The sequence below is a fragment of the Phalacrocorax carbo genome, chromosome 5 (assembly GCF_963921805.1).
Source record: "Phalacrocorax carbo chromosome 5, bPhaCar2.1, whole genome shotgun sequence".
Classification (NCBI taxonomy): domain Eukaryota; kingdom Metazoa; phylum Chordata; class Aves; order Suliformes; family Phalacrocoracidae; genus Phalacrocorax; species Phalacrocorax carbo.
The window spans coordinates 56,691,146-56,712,870 of NC_087517.1; the positions used below are offsets into that span (position 1 = coordinate 56,691,146).

General features: G+C 35.7%; 1 protein-coding gene across 6 annotated transcripts in view; it reads left to right on the forward strand.

Moving 5' to 3' along the window:
* The window catches only part of SOX6 (SRY-box transcription factor 6), a 383,001-nt gene that overhangs the window by 104,213 nt on the left and 257,063 nt on the right, over positions 1-21,725 (forward strand). For 2 of the 6 annotated variants that reach the window (XM_064452618.1, XM_064452622.1), the window contains exon 1: positions 8,590-9,069. The exons of the other annotated variants lie outside the window; for them this stretch is intronic. The gene's annotated coding sequence lies outside the window, so the exon portion shown is untranslated. Of the gene's footprint in view, positions 1-8,589; positions 9,070-21,725 lie in introns of those variants that run through there. 6 annotated transcript variants of the gene reach the window in all.

Sequence of the window (21,725 nt, forward strand, 5' to 3'; positions counted from 1 at the left end):
AATATGTTTTTGAAATGCTCATTGAGTATATTTTGTGCCCTTGAAAGTATATAGGTAGCTTTTCTATTACATATAATATGAAATAATTTATCAGCTTAATTTCTGACACTCACTATAAAATCAGTGATGAATTGCGTAGATCAGTATTCTCGTGCAGAAGACAGTTTGGAGTATAATAGCTCTATTATTTATTGACACCAAGTGATAATAGCCACAAGAGTGGAGCTGACTTCTTGTGTGATTTTTTTTTTGTTCCATCATTTATCTAGTGATCTTCAGGACTAAAAAAAAAAAAGCAGATATGAAAATATGAAGACTGCAATTGCAAAAAGAGTTTAAGATGTCAGATCAAAAGCTCAATAGTGTGTTCATAGGGGCAACAGTTCCAAAACCAAATAAGAAAATTATAAGGGATTTCAATAATGTTTTGTACGTTACATCACAGATCAGGTGGGAATGAAGTTTTGGAATGAGCTGGGATATCTAGGCTTGCAAGATGATTTAGGTAGTAATAAGAATTTCTAGTAGTGATTGTGGTAATCTGATAAGTGACTTGAATTCCAATATGAAGTTGCTTGATCCTGTAGTTTCTAGGGCTGAAAAAGAGCTATTTTGTATGCCCAAATACAGTCTTCTGGAAACCCAAAGAGCAGACAGGTCTGCCTTCTCTCATCTGACAGATATATGAAGCTGTGCATACAGTGATACCCATATGGACTGACCAGGTGGAATAGGATGCAGAGAACCTGTAGAGAAGGATTCATGGAAAAAGCTGAGATAGGTTGTACATAATGAGATAAACACAAAAAGCTGTTATCAGTGCTCAGAGATAAGAACTATTCTTGTTTCAAAGTATATGAAGATAGAGAAATTTGATGTTCTGTATAATTAGTGCTAGTGGTTGGGGGCACAAGCTGGTACTGTGAAGAACAGGATTGGGTTCCACTGTATGCCTGTTATATGGGTTCCATTATGTATATATAGATCCATATTATACAGGCTCAATTTTTTTTTTGTATATATAAAAAAACACTTACTAATCTGTGGGACTACATTAGCAACAAAAAAAACCCCACAACAAAACAGATTTAGAAGGAACAGACTTCCCTTTTCCTCATGTCTTTGGGTCAAATATGCTTACACTGTTATGCATGAAATCTCAATGACTTGATGATTTTTTTTCCTGGAAATAAATTTTGTTCTGCTGTGCTTTAGTGTAGAGCATATTGTGACTTTTGCTTGAGTGTGTGAAAGTGATGTTCAAAGAAATGAGAAAGTAGATTCTCTTTTCTGCTCTATGCGCCACTAGAGTTTCTGGGATCAGCATGGCAGAGCTGTATTACTCAGAGATGTACTTTAATGGGCCCAGTTGAACTCATAATGTATCAAAGCCTGATCAGTGTCTTATTCTGCACCAAACCAGCATGATTACTGAGTATTCGACTGCTTTACTAGTGTTTCTACCATACCATGCCACTAGCTGCTGCTGTGCCAGCCTGACTCTTGTCAGACCCTAACATTGAAGTTTTAGATTACTGGATTACTCTTGGTCTTTTACATATATTTCTATGTGCTACATGGATATTCAGCAAAAACCACAGGACAGAAAGTACTGATTGTTCTAATGCTGACTGTATACAGACTGTACCTGGACAGCTCTCTAGCTGGTAAATGTGAAATGATGCAGATAATTTGCTGTCTAAGCAGCTCTGATCTTAAAGCATGAATTCACATTCTATGTAGGATACTAATGCAGATTTTATTGTTCACTAAAAAAGCATTGGCGTATTTCGTATATTCTAAGGAACAAATAGAACTTTTGGGAAATGGTGTATTTGCATTGTGCATATCAATACAGTAGCTGTCGCAAGATGCCTTTAAAATACACTGTTAGGATGAATTCTACAAACATAGTATGTACACAGCCACAAAGGAAAATAATAGTATTTTCCTGGCTATGAGTTTTGAAAGATAGAGCCACCTATCACTGTGCATGAAGTCTGTTTTTTATTAGATGTTAGCATATTTTGTATAAATAAACTTAGCGGTGTGTTTTCTGTCTCACAGAGGTGGTCTTATTCAGGAAAAAATAACAGCTAAGAGGCAGCCAAGGAACACCAGTGGATGATACATGTGTCTGTGAAAACAGGTTCTCATATCTTAAGATGTGATTATCTTGGCAGAACAGAAGTTAAGTTTAAATAAATAAATAAATGGTGGTACCAGCTGATGACAGTGATGTCTCGAAGTTGTAGAAGACTACTGTGAATTTCAGCATATTTTTAACCAGATAGAATACTACTACATAGTTAATGTTATTAACATTTTGTTTACCAGAATTTATTTGCCACATTGTAAGCAGCTCAGTTGTTTTTGTGTTAAGCAAATTGAAATTACTGTCTTTGCAAATAAGTGTATTTTCCCTTTTTACATAGGCCATTTCAGTGATTTGCAAATACTTGTGTTAATGTTTTCAAGGGCAAGTTGTTAAATTTTTTTCAGGATCAGGACTATGTTCTGAGGGAGTGTAGTAGCAGAAATGTGGCGGAATCTGGCCTGTACTGTGTAAAATAGAGACAGGCAATACAGAGTGTTGACAGGTGGGATTGAGATGAAACCACACCCATGGTCCTTTATATGTTATAATTTGCTTAACCTGGCTGTTTTGTAATTTATCTGGAGAGGAACTGAATTGTACTTTCCACTGAGTAGTGGTTTTGGGAGCACTGGGATTTGGAATCACACAGTACCTTGTTTCTGGACTAATGAACTTTTAAGTAAAACATAATGTGATAACAGATAAAGAATGATTGAAAATACCCTTTGCAGTCTTTTTTGCCCTTTACTGGTCAATTAGGAATCACTTGAAAGGTGAGAGACTTCTGCGAATGAACAGAAATCAAGTCTAGCACAGCTTCTCAACATCTCATCCAACTTCCTACTACTGTGACCTCAGAAGAACACTGTCACGCTATGCTGGTATGTTTGGAGGGGCTTGGACTGGGATCTTTATGGCAAAGATGTAAAGTTATAGAGAACGCATTTTTTTTCTTAACTGTTGGTAAAAAAACCAGGTTAAGTGGCATTAATCTTGAATGCCCAGCAAATTATTTGGAGTTTTAATGAAGGTATTCTTTGTGGTGCTGAACGGCAGCCTCTGCTGCTGTTGTTTGGATCCAACGTTGGCACTGTCAGCAAGGTTTTGCTTCTTCACTGGTATCAGGTGGTGTGCATCTGGGTATTGTGTGACATTTCAGCTTGCCAGAGATGTGGGCTCTGTGACTGGAGAAGGACTGGGTCTGTGTACGGTTCAGGTGGTCAGAAGACTAATGAATATTTTTACAGCTACGATTTCAAAAAAGGAAGTCACCTATGATACATTTTGTCACTGGGAGATGAGAGTTCGTTTGAAATTTTGTGTGAAGTGAGTAAGTTTGCTAAAACTCAAGTATTCAAAAAACCCAGAGCTTCAAGTACCATGAGGTCTAAGAAAACGTTTTCTAGTTGGTTTGAATCTTTGAAGTTGCATTATCATACTTTCTCCTGTAGCATATTTTATGAAAATATCACAAGACTTGTGGAAAAATTTTGAGATTTGGCAGCTCTAGCTTAATTTTGTGTGTTCTGTGAACTTGTTACAATGAACAGTGAACTGCGAAAGGACAAATATATACCTATATTTGGGGTCCTTTAATGCATTATTGGCTTTTTGTGAACTAAGCACAGAAGCAGAATTTATCACAGCAAGTTGGAGCTGGTTCTTTTGAGATTTACAGAAGTGTAGTTTAGTTGCTGTCTGAGGTGGTAAGAATTTTCCATTCCATGCTTTTCTCTGTGCCTGGTCCAAGTATCACCTGGCCCATGGTTGGTTTCAAATGTTTTCCTCTTTCCCTACAGTGTCTGAGTGGGCACAGACATCTTTCCAGTTAACATACAATAATCTCTTGTGCTGACTACTGAACTCTGATCTTTGGCTGGATGCACGGTAGTTTCTTTAAGCACATGTGGTGCAGAGTAGACCTGGAGTTGGGTAATTCATAAGAGCTGGGCACTATTATTATTACTATTATTATTATTACTACTACTACTATTACTGTTACTACTACTTGAAAGGGTCTGTATTATTTTGCACAGCAGTGTGGTCACCTGGCAGCAGGTCATTAGCATTTTAGGTTTCTTTCCTTCACAACAATGCACAACATGCTAATTGGAGGGTTTTGAAAGCTAAGCAACCTGTTTTAAAATCAGACATTTTAATTTGCAGCTTTAATGGCTGTATTATAATAACTGGCTTGGCTCGGGGGAGAGGGGGGTGAGAAGCACTTCTCATGTTCCAGTAGCAAGGCCCAATATAACAGAGGCTGACAAAATTAAAAACCTCATAATGTGACCTTTGCCTGGGATAAAAGGCTGTTTCATAACAATTTCCTTTTGTTCTTTGTTTAAGCCATTACTCCAAAAGGAGCCTCCGATTAATCTAAGTAAATGCATCATTACAGACCTAATCCATGTCCTTCTGTCAGTGTCTGTTTTAATTAAATAAGAAACACTAGCAGAAAGATATCATGCACAAAGCTGTGATTGGAGAAAGAGGGCTGTCTGATCAGGGTAGGATTAAAAAAGGCTTTACTGTTTTGTCCTTTTGCTCTAGATGCCATAATGTAGGTTAAAGGAAGAAAACTTGCCTAATAGTTTAGCACATTGCTCCCCATTACAGTATTAAAATAACCAGATTTACCAATGAAACTGTCCCAGACATCCAATTAATTATATACAGAACATTCACAGACAAATGGTACAGCAACTTCGTTTGAGTAATTTCACACATTGATATGTTTGGGACTGTATAGACTGTTGGCCAGAAAGTGTATTCAAGTGCAGTTTTTTCTATTAAATAAAACATTGAGTAAAATTATTGATGAATTTAGGTTCTTTCTTTCTTTTAGTACTTGTGGCTTACAAATTGTAAACATGATCTATTGCAACCCTCCGATTTTTTTAAAAATTATTTTTCATTTCTCAAAAAATTAAGATAATTATTTTAAAGTGATGAATTAATAAATGTTGTAACATCTAGCTGGTTAATATTGCTAAAGCAATACATATGTGAGAGACTCTTCCTCAAGGTAGTGTTTCAAGATCCCTGTGGTGAGAGTTTTCTCCCATATCCAGGCCATTATTTGATGTAATGAAAAGAGAAAGTGTGCAACACAGAGATTGTTAATTAATTTAGCCTAATAAGATGAAGATAAATGAAGCAAAGCACAGACTGAATGAAGCAATAGGTCTTATTTACAATTTAATACTTCTTTATATTAGGCATTTTTCAATTTACAACAGAAAAGACCCTGACTTTAAAGAAAATGTGTTCTGTGGGTACATGCAAGACAACTTTATATTACGTGAGCAGTTCTAAGGACTGCTGGAAATGCCTTTTGGGTTAACCTTTAACTTTAAGTTTTCTTCCCCTTTTTTTCCCTCCTTGCATTTTTTTTCTCATTTTGATTTAGAATATGTTGATAAGAATAAGAAAAAATTAAAACCTAAACTTTTCCCATTGAAATAAACAGCAAAGTACCAATGGGTACAATTGCAAGTCCAAATTCTGTTATTTCTGAATTTTTTGTTTATATTAATCTGAAATCATAGCCTATTTTTGAGCAATTTGTATTTAGAAAGATGCATTAAGAGAGGTAACTATAAAAAAATACAGTAAAATGTGACTTTAATTTCTGTTCCAAAGTGTAAATTTGTAATTGCTTATGTTTTCAACTATTCCATTGCAATGAAAGCTGAGAGGAATCCAGGATAGCATTATTTAACAATGATTTGATGTAATAAATCTATGATTTTTGATTTGGGAGAAGTTTTTCTTTTTCTCAAGATCACACTTACAGTAAATGTTTTGTGAAAAGCTGTAGAATTTCTTATCAGTTAAAAATAATGCTTAAAAGACATTCCAGAGGTTTTAGATATCTCTTCCTCCCACTCCCAATTTTAAATGAAGAATATCCTTAGCGAACATTAAGTCATAATTTGTATCAATTCAGTCACTGTGTCTTAAGGTATATTATTCAGTTTCCCAACTACAAAATTCAGGGTACAATTCTATATAAGAGGTGGGGAAAAAAAAGTCTATTATTTTTAATATCTTTCCAATAGTCAAACAAAAAAGTCCTGTGTTGTGACTGGCTTAGACATATCTTTATCAGTTTGTTCTAAACTCAGAATTCTAAATGATGACCCAAAACATTAGGTGTTTTTTTTTTTTTGTTAATGAAACATCTTTTACAGATGAATTGGGTCTGTCCACTATTTGACCTTCTGTCATGATTTCTGTCGGCAAAGGAAATGCCTGCCTTCCTTTTGCAGAAGCTAGACAGGACAGCGTTATCTAGTGTCACTACAAGCAGTGGTCTCTACAAATAGAATTATTATGGTCCCTACGTTTTTATCTTGGGGGTCATGAACAAATCCATGCAACTGCTTCTAAAGATTTCAATAAATAGGACTTTTTATCCAGACAATTGCCTTTTATATTACTTTTAAACAAAACTACTAGTCCATCAAGAGTTTCAAAAGGAAAACAATTCTACAGAGTGCTGGTATGGCAGCACAGACCAATCATTATGGCACCCATTCTCCAGTCCTTTATTTTTCAAGTCCACAACAATAGGTTGTTGATTCAATGGACAAGACCAGAACAATTAAGTTCTCTGTTTAGCAGCAGTGCAGCATTTTAATGCCCTCCTCTAATAATGGTCTCATTATTGTTATTCTAAGACTGGGCCTCAGGAGGAGGAATATTTGCTGGAGGTACGTCATTATTTTGCAAATTTCGATTAGCTCATCATGTTGTCTGTACTGTGAAAATCGTAGCTAATTAGGGCAGTCAGTTAGCCTACCAGCTTTTGAGCTTATGAGTTAAAAGGTAGCACACTTGATAGGCCAATGATGTGAAAAAGGTGGTAAAAAGGGGGATTAGAGCTGTTGCCTTAGTAACTCTAACTTCCATCTGTGCAGGAACAATGGACCTGTGTTTCTCCTCCACCTTGGTGTAAAAATTGGTTTTGTTTCGAAAGGACGGGGCTTTTTATGACAATCTGGAATTCAGCCTAACGGGGTGTAGTTTTAGTTGTTAGGAGAGACCATTGGAGAGGATAGGAAAGATGAAAGGTCATGGCGAGCTCCAAGGACATGAAAGGTCATTGTCTCTTGTAACAATAGTGGATTGTTTTGTCCCATTATTTCCAGCCAACCACTCGGTCAGGTGATAGAAGAGATACCACCAGTTTAGTCAGGTGGAACAGGAGAGAAAGATAATGCACCTTGTAAAGAACAAAAGATAACTATAATTTGCCTTTATTAAACAAAATTGCACTTATTTGTGACCATCCTTTGAAAAGGGTTGTTTACTGACTTTCTATTCCAGCCTGCTTTGTTCAGCACAGCCTCTGTAGGCCATCACATCTCTGGGAAGCAATCCAATGTGTTAGAAAATGTTGTTTAAGCTGTCTTCCCATGAAGAGGAGCCCCCAGGAGTACCACTGATGTGATACTTAACAATAAATTTAGTTGTTGTAGCTTTCTCACATTATTGGTGTTCTTAAAAGGTTTTCCTTCAAACACTCACAGAATAAAATTAACTATAAATATGAAATAAATTTGCTTCAATACTTTATAGCATTTTATCATAAATTCTACAGCACATATCATAGAAAGTTTACAGCAAACTGTATTAGGTGCTACAGAAAAGAGAGAGCAGTAGGCAGAGAGCAGAGACTTAAAGTTGTGTAAAAATAGATTTGCTATAGGACTGTTCTTATGCAAAGGGAAATAGATAAGTCTCTTCTGTGCTATGCAATAACTTTTGGAGACTGTCCCTTTGTCTAAGGAAAAAACAAAAGTACTGCAATATTATTCAATAAAACAGCTATAGCACAATTTACCATGAAAGCATATCCGTTAGTGAATAGAACTGCCATCTTATATTTTTTTCCTAGAGCATCCAAAAACCCAAGTCATTGTTTTCCAGGAGAAAAAACCCCAGGCTTTCTTAAGATTTCTCCATTTTTGCCATTTTTTTCAGCATTATGCCTCAGTCATCCATGAAACAAGTTTATTTTTCTCTTCCTCTTCCCTCTGTCCATAATCAAAGCACATCCCAAGGTCCATCTTATACCCCCCAAAGAAAGACTAGTTTTTCTAGGTCAGGATTCCCAGACTGTTTCACCCTCCTATACTAGATCTCTAAACCCCTTTACTGGGTTTGTTTCAATCTTTTTACTCATTTCACAACAGAGTTACTGAAATATATTGAATTCTTATGAAACTGATAAAATGTATGTATTTTGCTACTACTACCTTTGAAAAATAAAATTATACATAATTGCTAGGTATCCCATCTTAAACTATTCTGACCTTATTTGAACTCCCCTTTTTAGCTATTCTGGGCCTCTCTTATCTCATTTTTAGTTCTGGCCACCCTTGCTCTTGCTTTCTGACGACACAGATGGATGGCCTTGCACAAACTGATAACTGTGGTAATTTCTCAGCACACTGTTCAATAATAAAAGACGTTATTTTCAGAATTCAGCAGGCGTGTGCTGTATTTACACGTACACCGAAGATGAGAGGTTGAACAGTAGTTTCATGGGAGCGTGCTGTTGTATGAGCCATTGGACTTTACAACTTTCAGTTTGTTGATGCATTGGTTTACCGGCTCTTAGGTTTAGTAAGTAGAGTCTTTAAGAGAAAGAAAGTCTTATTTTAAGTATCTATAAGCTTTTAGTTTTTAAAGATAACCTATTCTCTTCAGTTCTTTATTTGTCATGTAGATATTCTCATCTGTTTTGTTACTTTTGTATTAAAATGAACTGAACAGTGTAGGCTGCTTAGTTCAAAATGGGAGCCCTGCAAAGGGTTAACCAGCAGAGAATTACAAATGAACTATCAGGAAAGTTGATTATTAATCCAGCAAGAGAGAAAATATCCTTCCAGTTAACAAGAATTAGTACCTGAAGAGCTGATAATATTGTTCAGGCTGTCGGTGTGGAATGGCAAAACCAGGTAAGCTAGACATCTTCTGAAAGGAATAAAGTATTTTCTTTATGCTTTTTGCTGTAAGAGAGGCTAGTTTTAAAAAGAATCTTTGTTGATTTACTTAAACTATCAGCTTATGAAACAGCATATGTTGATCCTCAGTTTCCTGTAATGAATGAAAGAAACTAAAATTGTGCTTTAACTTTGGTAAGAAGATATATTTCTAAGCTATGCAATGTATGTAACTGAAATATTAAAACAATTCTTTACTGGTTTGTGGTTAAGTGTGAGAGCTGATTACAAAACCTGAAGAGTCCTTTGCAATTGCAACCTAACATATTACGTAAGTTTGTCTTTAGTTGTGCTTGAACATATTGTGGAGGTTTATGGAAACTTTTATGTTGCAGAGCAATTTCATTCACAGAGTTATTAGACTTCTGTTTTCACACTGTATGAATGATTTATTCAAGTTTGTTTTGATATTGTGAACATATTTGTGTTCATTAAAACCTTTTTTTTTTTTGGTGGGGTTTCAAAAATCTAAGATCTGGGGTTAGAAGGAAATGGATGTTTAGTAAACGTACCACTGTGTTTATACAGAGAAATGCAAACCTAACCATTAGATCAGTTGAATATAATCTTCTTATAATTTTGGTGATTTTGTAAAGACTCAAAATTCTGTCTTGGGAAAACTTTGAAATTTGTCTGTTTGCTGCTGATACTAATCAATAGGTATGACAAACATTTATTTTTTCAGTGTAGTCTTCACTATTTAGTTTATTAGATGGTATGTATAAAATTTTTTAAACAATGGTCTAATACTGTAGAAATTAGAAAGTCTGTATACAGTATTTAATGACTTTTCCTAAGTTGTGTGCTGTTACTTAAATCAGTAGCTTTTGAAAAAATCCTGATTTGCTTGTAGAGTGGAATTCAATATGCGTATGATGTTACTACAGTATCTGTCTTGATGGAAAAGAGCTCACCATCTCCAGATTTTAGCCTATATCTATGAAATAGCCTGAAAGCTACATGGAAGGGATTGTGGTTATACAAGAATGAAAATACAGAAAAAAACCTGAAAGTAACCCAAAACTGAAGGCTGAGTCCCTGTAGCTGTTTAGTTCTAAGTGGTAACCTTTCATGAGCCATATAGAAAGGAAGAAACCTTTTGATTCTGAGAATGGGATTAAGATATGGCCTAGGGCAAAGGAGGAATGGAAAGAAGGGAAGAACAGGCAGTGAGGAAAGTGAAACTGAGAAGTGGCGTTTGTCTGACAGGCTTCATTGTTTTGTGTGTGACTTTGGCCTACTAGAGCAGAGAGACAGCTGGTAGCCAATTTTTCTGAAGGGAGACTCATCACGTTAGAGTAAATTAAATCCTAGCATTTGCTGATGATGAAGCTATCAGGACAAAAACAGTGGCATTTTGGAAGCTATGCTAAATACTCAGATATACAGAGAGGCAAATAACTTCTTGTGACACATTTTATCTGAGTATTTTTAAGGAGAATGGGGACAACACAAATAAGGTGCTTTGCATGAATTTGAACAGCAGTATCTAGGAAATATATAAAGAGAAAGAAAACCAATGATGAAAAAATTGTCACACAGGAAATGATATACGTAGAAAAAACAAGATTGTAATTAGTGGAGGAAAGTAAGAAACTGATTAGAGAAATGAAGTTTCCCAGATGTTCAAGGAAGAAATTAAAGTTAAATTAGATAAGCTCTTTTAACTAGTATTGGAAAAGAATGCTTGCTTCAGAACGGGAAAGCTAAACTTAAAACTAGAAAAGAGCTGGCAACTGAGTTCAGCTCAACTGTTTTCCTGCACGAGTGACTCTTTGGAATGCTCTGCTTGGAACATCATCAGGAACAACTAGTGTAGTGCTGTTGGGGGGAAAAAAAATCCAGGATGAAACTTGCTGTATGCTTATTTGGAATGATTAAGGTGAATGTATTACTTATGTATGTACTAACCCACAAAATTAGACAAATTGTTTGGATTTTGAAGTAGGATTTCAGGATTTATTGCTTTTTGTGTGTAAATGTAGTTGACATCTGAGGTCTTGCACTGTACTGGTTCAACTGATAGACTTTAATAATTTTAACATTTATTGTAAGTATTAGCTTATTGGCAAAGCCCTATCTCATCAAATACTACCTGCAACTGAAGCAAAACAGTCTTGAGCCCCCACAACTGTAAGCCAGTGTAAATTGGCTATATTTAATTATTATAATTTAAATCAACTGTGATAAAAGTCATATTCTTGAATAAAAAATGGAAACAAAAGAGATCAAGCAGAAACTCTTTTTGTGCCCATTCCACTGACTTGTTTCAAATTCCACAAGATCATAGTATAACTTGTGGAAAAAAATGTCCCCCTACCAAGTCAGTTCAGCGTGGCTCTACAGCTGACGTGATCCTTGCTTTTGTGCCAATTGTAGCTTCTCAGTTGTTTTTTTTTTTTAATACACAAGTTGGATGTGTCTGGAATAGATTGATAAGAACATCATCTGATTTAGTGGAACTAGCTTGACTAAGCAGGGTTTTCATGTTAAGTAAGATTGTTGCATTTTCTTCAATGCAGACTGTGTAGCTCCCAGCCTGTTTAAAGGCTTAAGGTTGAGAACTGATGAATTTCCAGAGGTCTCTGACTAACTAGACATATATCTGGAAACAGCTGCAATTTAGGGGAGGCTGCTGAAGCAGTTGGCCTGCAGCAAGCAAGCCATTCTTGCCACTACATGGTTGGGACAGTAAGATGAGATGATGGGTAGGGTGGAGCATAAGTATCTATACATTGCTTGATTCCCTACTTTTAAAAACCTGGCAGTAGCCAGCAATAAGCTTGCCTACAGAAGCAGATGGACAAAGAAAAGGTTGGGCCAGGTCATTTTTGTTCCTTGGACCACACCTTTTCTACGATGACAGTGCTGGAGAGAGAATGTGTTTCGGCTCATTAGGAGCTCAGTGAGGCTATATGGATAACACTGAAGTATTTTATAAGATTCAGTGTAAAGCTGCATAGTTCAAGGAAGCTCATATCTTATTAGCTATGGCTAAGGTCAGTTATCCACACAATGAGGGGGAAACTCTTTCATAAACAAGTAGATAAATATGGTGCAGCTGGTGCTTAGCTGTGCTTCAGGCTGTTACATTACCAAAAGAGTTCCTGAACAACTCCGGCTTTTACAGACTCCTTACAGAGCGTCAGCAGCTTAGAGTGGTCAGATGTAAAATAGCAAGGTTGTGTCATGAAAAAAGGATAAATCCAGGTGAACTGGTGACTTTGCATATAGGTGTCTACCTCCTAGAAAATATTAAAGACAAAATATAGGAATATCAGAACTCTCCTTCAAGAAGAAAATAAACCGTAAAATGTTAGAACTGAAAAAAAACCCCAACCCTACCTAGCCTAAACACCTGAATAAAACAGGCCTAGTGTCCTGTGGGTCTGGTTTCAGCACAAGTTGCTAAGTGTTCCATGTTTTTCAAAACTGCCAGTTAGATACGGAGGTGTTTATTAGCGGTTGATCCATCTCTGATAACATAGAGGCAAATCTTGTAAGACTTCATTTTGCCTTTAGGACTAGCTGTTTTACTGTCGTATGGAAAATAATTATATTTTAAACAGCTGCAAAGAGAGAAGAGCTTGAAGAGTTAATTGATTCATGTGCTGCTAGAGAAAAACACTTTTTTTTCTTTCCTTTTTTCCTCATCAGAAGTAGGAGTTACATGTGTTCCTTATTACATCCAACATATTCCAATAGTTTTTTTAAAAAGACATGCTCATGAAACAGTGAATTTCTCGAAGACACATTACTTTATTTTCGGCTACTAAATCCTGGAGCAATCAAACATGTCATTTTTCACCATCTGAATACAGTTCTGTGGTAGTAGTAGATGATAGTACATAACATCCATAGAATTGTAAAATGTAATTCCCTGGCTGTCTTTACTACACAGGCTTTGGTTGTATTTTTATAGCTGCTAGTGGAGAATCTGTTGGTTTTTCTTCCAAAGATAGTACAAATCAGTATCTGTGCAGTTATTAATTATTCTGGAGCCTTTAGACCAAATGTTTTAATTGTAGTAAAAAACCCACAAAACCAAACAAATAAACAAGACCCACAGCAAATTTGCTCTAAAACTGCATTCACCCAAGTCTGTCAGAGCCGAAGGACAGTAGATTGACTGTTGCCCCACAAATAGTTCTGTTTTACTAACCAGACTGATGAGATTGTGTTGTTGTGCAGGTGTTCAGTGTAGGAGGCAAACAGTAGTATTCAGAACAGAGGGGAGATTTGTCAGGGTGCTTCTGCTTAAATAGGTCAAACCAACCAAACTCTGTTGCGCTGGGAGAAGGCCAAAGCTGGGCACTTCAGCAGCAGCTATAATGCACAGATGCCACTGCTACTCAGTGACATCCTTTTGGTCTTTTTACCTCTGGACAGGGGTGGATAATGTAAATAATATGTAACAGTTTGTCTGCTGTCTAGTAGTTTATGTGCATGTGCAAGTTTCCTGCCATTTTACAGTGGGAGAATCATCTATTTAAACATCAGTGAGAATTGCAGCAGGCAAATCCTAACTGTTTATGTTATTTGTTTTTTTTTCAAAACAGACTTTTCATCATGACCATACTTGTTTAATTCCAATTTAAATACATTTGTTCTTTTTCCCTATTAACTTGGATTTAAAAAAAGCCATATGTATAAGCATACATCCCAATTTTTGCATGAAAAAAGTGAGTTAATTGCATATGTCTTTGTTCTTGCTTTACCAGGGTAAGCTTTTAGCATTTATTGAGGTAATATATGTGGTTTACTAGTGCTTATGCTGGATCTTTCTTGCCTGTGATTTTTCCATAGACTGCTGCTTCTTTGAAAGAAATATGTTTAACTACGTTGTTGACTATTCTTTCTTCTTTCTACTTTTCCCATCAGTTGTAGTCCATTTAACGCTATCATCATGTTACAGAGCACAGTTTTGAGGGAAAAGAAAGTAGCTGCTAGTGACCCCATGACAACTGTCTGGTAAACATGATTACTAATTTAGAGTGTTGTTTAATGTAAAGGCCAAATAAAACTCTGCAGCAAAGAAACATTGTTTTGTTTAATATTTCTATTAGGAAGGGAGCTGCGGTGTTATAAGGAAGAGAATAATAAGCCTCCCTTGCTTGTCAGGATTCAGATCTAGGCATTTGGTGCATACTTGGCTAGACTTCCTTTTTCAAAGAAAGAGCTAAATTTTGGAATTGATGTCAGAGTCAACTAAAAAATAATCAGTAATACCAGGTTTTTTTTTGTTTCGGGGAGGGTCAGATTCTGCTTTGAGCTATACTGATATAGTTCTGAAGTTAGTATATGGACTTCATTAGGACTATTCTCTCCTGCTCCCTACAGCTATGACATGTAATCCAGAGTTACTGTGCCCTTTGTCTTCTGTTATCTGCTTTTATCTGTTTGTAGGAAGCAAAGAAAGGGAAGAATACAAAATGACTACTTCACTTGCTAGTATCGACAATAATTGCTGCATTGGATGAGAAATGTAATTTTCCCATTTTCCTAAAACAGATATTTTCAGGGAGTAAGAAGGGAAGCTTGGTGCCAGCAAATAAATTATTAAGCATTTTTCTGAATGTTCTTTTACACTGTCACACTATTGGCCTTTAAGGGTATGCGGACATGCCTTAGGTGGTAGATGATCATAGAAGTCGCAGAAATAAAATTGCCTGCCCACTTTCAACAGCATAGAGGCATATGTAGGAAGAATGTTTTACTTTACTTCACCTGTACTAGTGAAACCCAACTCATTTTCAGTTGAACTTTAATTCATCAGTGGTAATATTCTGATCTTCTGCAGCTCCAGCAGTGCAGCAACTTTTAGTTTGAAAGATGTGCCCGCATGTCTGAATACATCTTCATAAATTATTAAAACCATACAAAATGTATTGACTGAGCCACACAGTAAGCAACTGAAAGAAAAAAATATAGTTATTGTTATTAAAAAAGTATATTGCTTTGTAAACGTGTACTGTAGTTTTTAGACCCGGACTAGGAAGTGATCCATACTTTAGAAAATTTGTGAGCAAACACTGTGATCCTGCAATACAATACACTATGTCAGTTACTGTAGTCTTCATTAATAACAATTAGCTTAGTGAATTCCTTCCATATGATGCATATGTGTGTCTGCCTAAACAACGTATAGTGACATGCAGCTTATAGATCTTTTTATCTACATATTTTTATATGTGTGTGTATAAGCATGCGTACATATACTTCCATACATGCACGCAAATCCATTTTGTCCATTATTTATATGTTTTTCTGTGTATGTAAATATGTACATGTATTTGCATATATATGTATATGAACATACACATGCATCTGTCTAATGGTCATTTATGTACATATGCATAGCAATGCCCTATATACTTTTCATACTGGGCACAAAACTTCACACTTCCTACTTTCAGAGATGATGTTCTAGAATTTAGAGGAGTAATACCCTATCAGCAAAAATATTGAGAATTAGTTGATAAAATCAGCAGTAGATTAGAATGCTTAAGAGTCTTCCAGGCTGTTGTTAGCAGTTTTACTTATTAAATGCATGGGTCGGTTCTAGCATACCAATAGACCTGTAACCATCCTGATGTTCTACCTTGCACTTTCAGAATTTCTAATATTAAGCAGGTAGAGAATTGGACACTGTACATATTAAGTTATTACTGAAGATATTTATAAAATTGCTTTTAGAGATTATAGAGATTATATCTATGTACTTTGCCAGCTTTATTGTTTTTTACAAGGGCTTCAAGGGAACAGGCATAAGAAAATCGGTTTCTTGGCACTATCTGTAGTAGTACCATGCTCCTCATCTTGATAAATCTCACCGTGAAGGGCTTGTGTCCCCTAATTTATGTGGTAGTCTGGAACATAATTCATTTTCTCATTGTTTCTGTTGCCTTCTGGGGGATAACAAAATCTTTTAATGTGATGTTATATTGTGAAAACTGAAAATGAACCTAATGAAAATAGCTTTCAGGTGTGTAATTAGATTTTTTTTTTTAATGCTAGAAAATAGATTTTTATAGCTTTTATCTATAAATGTTTCCTACAAGAGTAAGTAAGTATTAGTTCTGTTTTCTAGTATTAATCCTACTTTGCCAATCTTTACTAAGGGGTGTTTATTACTTTTCTGTCAAATAAAAGCTAATAAAATATACATACTTTACAGCTTGAACATATATGAAATATTTTCTTACACCCTTGAAGTCAGTGGCCAGGTGATCAACCCCAAAGTCACTTCTTTTTGTTAATATTCTAAGTGACCTTTTTGCTGAATTATATTTGTTCATATATTTCTTTAAAAGCCTTATAGCAGGTCTCTCTTGAATAACCTCTGTCAGTCCATAATCAGAGAGAAGTATAGTTGAAAATTTAGAGAAATGTAATCAATCCTTTGTTATGCAATAATTTTTTATTAGTGCTCAGAAGAACATTTGCAGGTTGAAAATAATGTCTAAAAAAAGTGTTATAGCAGGTTACACCAGCTGTTGATGAGTATAAGATACAATATAGAATGAAGAATCTAAACATACACATTTCATTCTCAGGAAATTTTATCTATATAGGAAAAGAAGATCTAAGAGGGTAGATAACAGAGTGAGAATCATATTGTCCATTGATTATACTGTTTACCTTATTGAAGAAACTGATTTTGGGGCAAACTACCAAATGTTGTCTTTTTGATGGAACAAATTTCACCCTCACCAGCTAATTAAGCTGAAAGTGTTACTTCACAGTATATATACTTACTTAATACTGTTTCATATACAGAGGCTAAGAGTTAAAGTGTATTATGGAGCCCTAAGACAGAAGTCTTTTTTTTCTGATCAGTATATTCTGCTCTTTTTTCCTTCTTTTTCTCTTCTTGCAACTCTAAGCAAGCGTAAACTAAAGGGTATGGCTTTTTTTTTTCTGTAGTTGTTGCTATAAAAAAATCCTTGCCTTAATGCATCAATATTTTTGATAACATTACTATTGATGTCTTTATTTTACTGACAATTTAAATTTTTTTGCATACAATTCAAGAAAACACTGGTTCTCATTATATGGATCTGCAGAGGTTTTGTCTTCAATTTGTGTTTCATGAAAGGTTACACCATAAAGAACTTGGCAGACAAGAAAAAAAAGCCTTATTTACTGCTAAAATAGGTGAGGCAATCGATGCAGCTTTCATTTTTACAACATACTTAAAACAATATGTTATGATCCTGCTCTGAATGAAAGGACCAGATAGTATCTGTCTTGAGGAATTGCTGGGATTTATGTGATTGGTAAAGGTTTGCTATCGGCCTGAGAGCATCAACCCATTTTAGGGAACCATGGAACAGTGGTACATTTTATGTTCAGTAGTGACCAGAGAATCATGGACTAGTAATAAGGGGACAAAAAAGGTGCTTGTATTCCATTTCAGTTTCAAGAGCTTTATTCCCACTTAGCAACTTTTTGAAATCAGTTCCATAAACTTGTGTAGGTAGTCATCTACTCCTTCTACTAGGTGATTGTGGGATTGCTGGTAATGGTTTGCCAGCCTTCCATTTTAGCTTGGAGATAGTCTTGTTTTTCTTATATTGTGGTACTATTTGATACTAGTAACATAGGTGAAGGCCCAAGGCTTTCCAGTCAATGGAGCGGTGTTAGTTTAATTTCAAGAAACCTCATAAACACCATTAACCTCCATAGAGGCATCTGCACTTTGCTTATAAATTACGTACATCAGACTACAAGGTCAAGCACATAATTTTCGTAGTTTAAAAATAATATTGGATCAAGATTTTTAATACATTGGTTTGTTGCCTTATAGCCTTTTGATAGTGCCAGTTTTTCTCTTTGCTCTGTAACAAACACAGCATGGTTATCTGACCTTTGTTATCCCCTTGTCATAGTTTATAGGTTGATAACCATTCTATGAGCTACAAAGTGTGGACCTGCCCCTGCTGCATTCCCTGAAATAAAGAGAAAAAGAAAAACAAGAAAGAAAATAAAAAGAAAGCCCTCTCCACTAACCATTAAATTGTAGGGTGATCTAGAGATAAAAGCAGAATCTCTTTTCTGCTTTTCAAATATTTGCCTGGCCTTCAAAAGGTATTTGCCTTTTGTGTTTACATTGGATTTATTTTTTTGGCCTACATGCAGAAAGAGAATGATACATTAAAGAATAATGGACAATAGAGAGGAAAATGCTCTCAGCTTTCACATCTAGCATGTATTTTCTACTTTAGGTTTATTTTTTTAATCTTGTCTACTTTTGTTTAAACAGAAATTGATGAGTATTGTAAAGGGTTGTAAATGTGAAAGTATCAGATGAAGTACAGCACAAGAAGATTATCTACAGGTTGGCAGGCAGTAATGGGAGTTGGCAAAGTGCCATTCTCTACTTTGAAGCTTTGGGACCTCAAATTATTCCTCTGCGTGGCAGAACAATATAAGGCTTCAAAAGTCAGTGTTCTGTCATTTGCAGAATTGCTTTTGGCTGTTCCTGAAAGAGGCAGGTGAGGTTTGCATCTCTGAAGTTGTATAAATCTTCACCAAGGCAACAGGAAAGATGCCTTGGTTTGAAAGCTGAGGTCTGTGTCATATCATCTTCAGTTCTTTCCTTCTGGATGGCATTAAGGCTTCCTTGGAACCTGCATTGTCTCTTGTGGATTTGTTTTCATTGCAAGAACAGTTTTCAGCAAGTTTATATCAAATATAATTTGATATAAAAGCTCCTATTCAAGGGAAGCGCCACTTTGGGACAATTACTTGTCCAAAGGTTGTCTTTTTTGTTGCTCAAGTTGGTCCCTTTGTCATATAACATATTACTACCTCATCATGAAAAGCTTATGATTTTGTTAGAGTGGAATCATGAAATAGAGATGTTTCCCAAATCTGCTTACTGTAATAATCAACACTTTCTGATGCCACTAACTTGAAAACAAACATGACCCAATGATTTAACTGAAGTATCTTGATTAATGTGCTTTAAAAACATGTGCATTTATAATAGATAAAAATATATTTCACCACATGTATGTCATAAAGCTCTTAGTATGTTACATTTCGTGAAAATTACAGTCAGTTAATAATGTGTCAGCTTCCCACTGTGTGCTTCGTAGGATACCGAATGGGTGTTACATGATTTATCTGCTGGATTTTGCAGGCTTTCTGTAGCGTGTCAGATGCCTTGCTGATTGCTTGGTGAAGCCTAGAGCATGAGCTCCCTCCTGCAATGTTTACTTTAAGTCAATCTACATTTGCTTAAAAGTATGACAGTCTTAAAATAAGATCACCTCCTCAAAACTTTCATAAAAATCTAGATACTTTTTAATGAGAGTGTTTTGTAATTTAGATGTGTGTTTGTGTGACAATCATAATTAACTTCATAGTTCTTAGAATTACACGGAATGGATTGTTAATGAAGCAAATATATTATATTGTTGCTAGAGTGATAATAATACTGTGAATAATTTATATACATCTCTGGGATTGGGGAGGCAGGGGGAAGTTACTTAATTCACATTTATTGACACTGTCCATAATATAGTTAGAAGGATTCTCTTTCCTTTTACCACTTTCATTCTTACGTATTTCCTTGACCTTCTCATGTCCTCTCATTCTTTCATTAATAGAGAGAACTAATAGGCCACATTGATAAATGTGAAGTGTTGTTTTCCACCTGCAGACTCAGAAAGTGGGAATGCCCAGTTAAGTTTTAAGTTCTCTTTATTTGTTATTTTTCTGGTGATTTTTTTCCCCACTGTCTTTTAGGATTACAGTGGAACACTTCTGTGTGTTTGCATCCGTGTCCTACAGCGCACACAGACTTGGAGATTAGTTAGAAGGTGTAGAAATTCCTATTTTCAAAACGTGTAAAATCCTGAAGACGGTTGATGACTGGAGGTAAAAACTGTAGGAGTCTCAAGATGGCAAGCCATTTGAGCAAGGCATCGCTCTCTGTGGTGTTCCACTGTACTTCCATGTAGTATGCTATGTCAGGATAATATGGTTTAAACTGGATGGGTAAATCTCTGTGTGACTTTAAGGGCGTCTAACACCAAATTGTATAGCAATAGGATTTAATAGGCAAAGAAGTCGAAGGGAGTTTAGAAAAAGAGAAATTTTGTGAGTTGATGATTTAAGAATTGAGGCTCTTGTCTGACGCTAATAAAGGTTTCTGATGTCATTCTTTTTGTAGCTTTAATGTACATTACTGAAATAATTGGTGTACTTCTGTGCTTGTGTTTGCTATCTTGAATGAGGTATAGGTTTATAATTTCTGGCTTTCAGATTTAAATCTATGAACACAGCAAGAGCTCAATGAGTTCTGGTACTAATAGTCCTACAATGTGGAGATTCTGAGCACTTCCTTGCAAATGGAAAGAGTCATTCATCTAACAAAAGTGGTGGAGAAAGAAATTTGCCAGAGTTGCAAAGAACCATTTCTACAAAGGTCATGTAGAGTAGATTAGACCATAATAAAAATATTTTTGGGACAGCTTGGGATTTTGAGAGAGGTAGTTAAGAAAGAGCTTTGAGGATGGGTGTTTTGAGTTGTGTATTTCGGATCTATCTATCACTTTGTCTTTGATTTATCTCATGTGCAGTAAAAACATGCATATTGTGAATTATAGGCTTTAATTCCCTGTCTGGTTTCTACTGATACCATATATGAGGAGAGTGAAACTCAAAAAATTTTCATCTTCTCCAGACAATTACCGATGGAATTATAACCCTTGTTTTCTTTCTGTTCCTTTTTCCCATTTAGTGTGTAATTATGTGTGTAAAATAGGAGTGGTAGCAGTTTCTAGGATTAATGTTGAACAAACGTTTATGTTGTAAACTTTGTTTTCTCTTAATTTACAACTTCTTCAAACTCTCTTCTTCGTTTAAAATTTACCTTTCTTTTCTTATAAATGCGTATTTATTTTGTGTTGGTTTGTTTGGAAATATTAGAGAATTGTGGGCAGTGTTTATGGAGCTATCCTATAAAGTGTTTCTTGTATGCAGAATGAAATGGTCATTTTATTTCTGTCTTGTATTTTTGCTTGGTTTATATATATTTGGTTGTGGTTGTAGTTGTATTTCTTTGGGGGAGGCGAATCACCAGTTTTCCCAAACAGGCTGGATTGGCACACTGCTGGGGCACCTCCAGAGAATCCTGTGGTTCTGCAGAGTGTGATATAATCTGTTAACGTTTGTAATCTTCTAGCTCAAAACTTGGAATGTATGGAATACTAAATTTACATCTGGTCATTTTTATAACATTTCTGGAAAATATAGAGGAGGTGCTCCCAAATTCCTCTCATAGTATATTACCATGCAGAAATAATTTCTCTGCAGCCTTTCAGCTGTTTTCAAATAATAGCTTTCTGGTAGGTGCCAAGCAGATATTCTGTCTGTCAGGTGCGTTGATCTGCCTTTTACTCGTCTAAGCTTAACCAGGTCTCTGTGCTTGTTTCCAAAGTGCTGACTTCCCTCTGTCCCTATTCCTTCCTTCTTTCCTTCCCCACTCTTTGTGCTCCCAAAACCAGTGCCTGGTAAAGCCACCAGGAAGAGCCTCAGGCATTTATTGACCCTGTTACTAGCCGTCCAGAAGGAGGATGAGTGAAAGTGGGTCTGTAGCC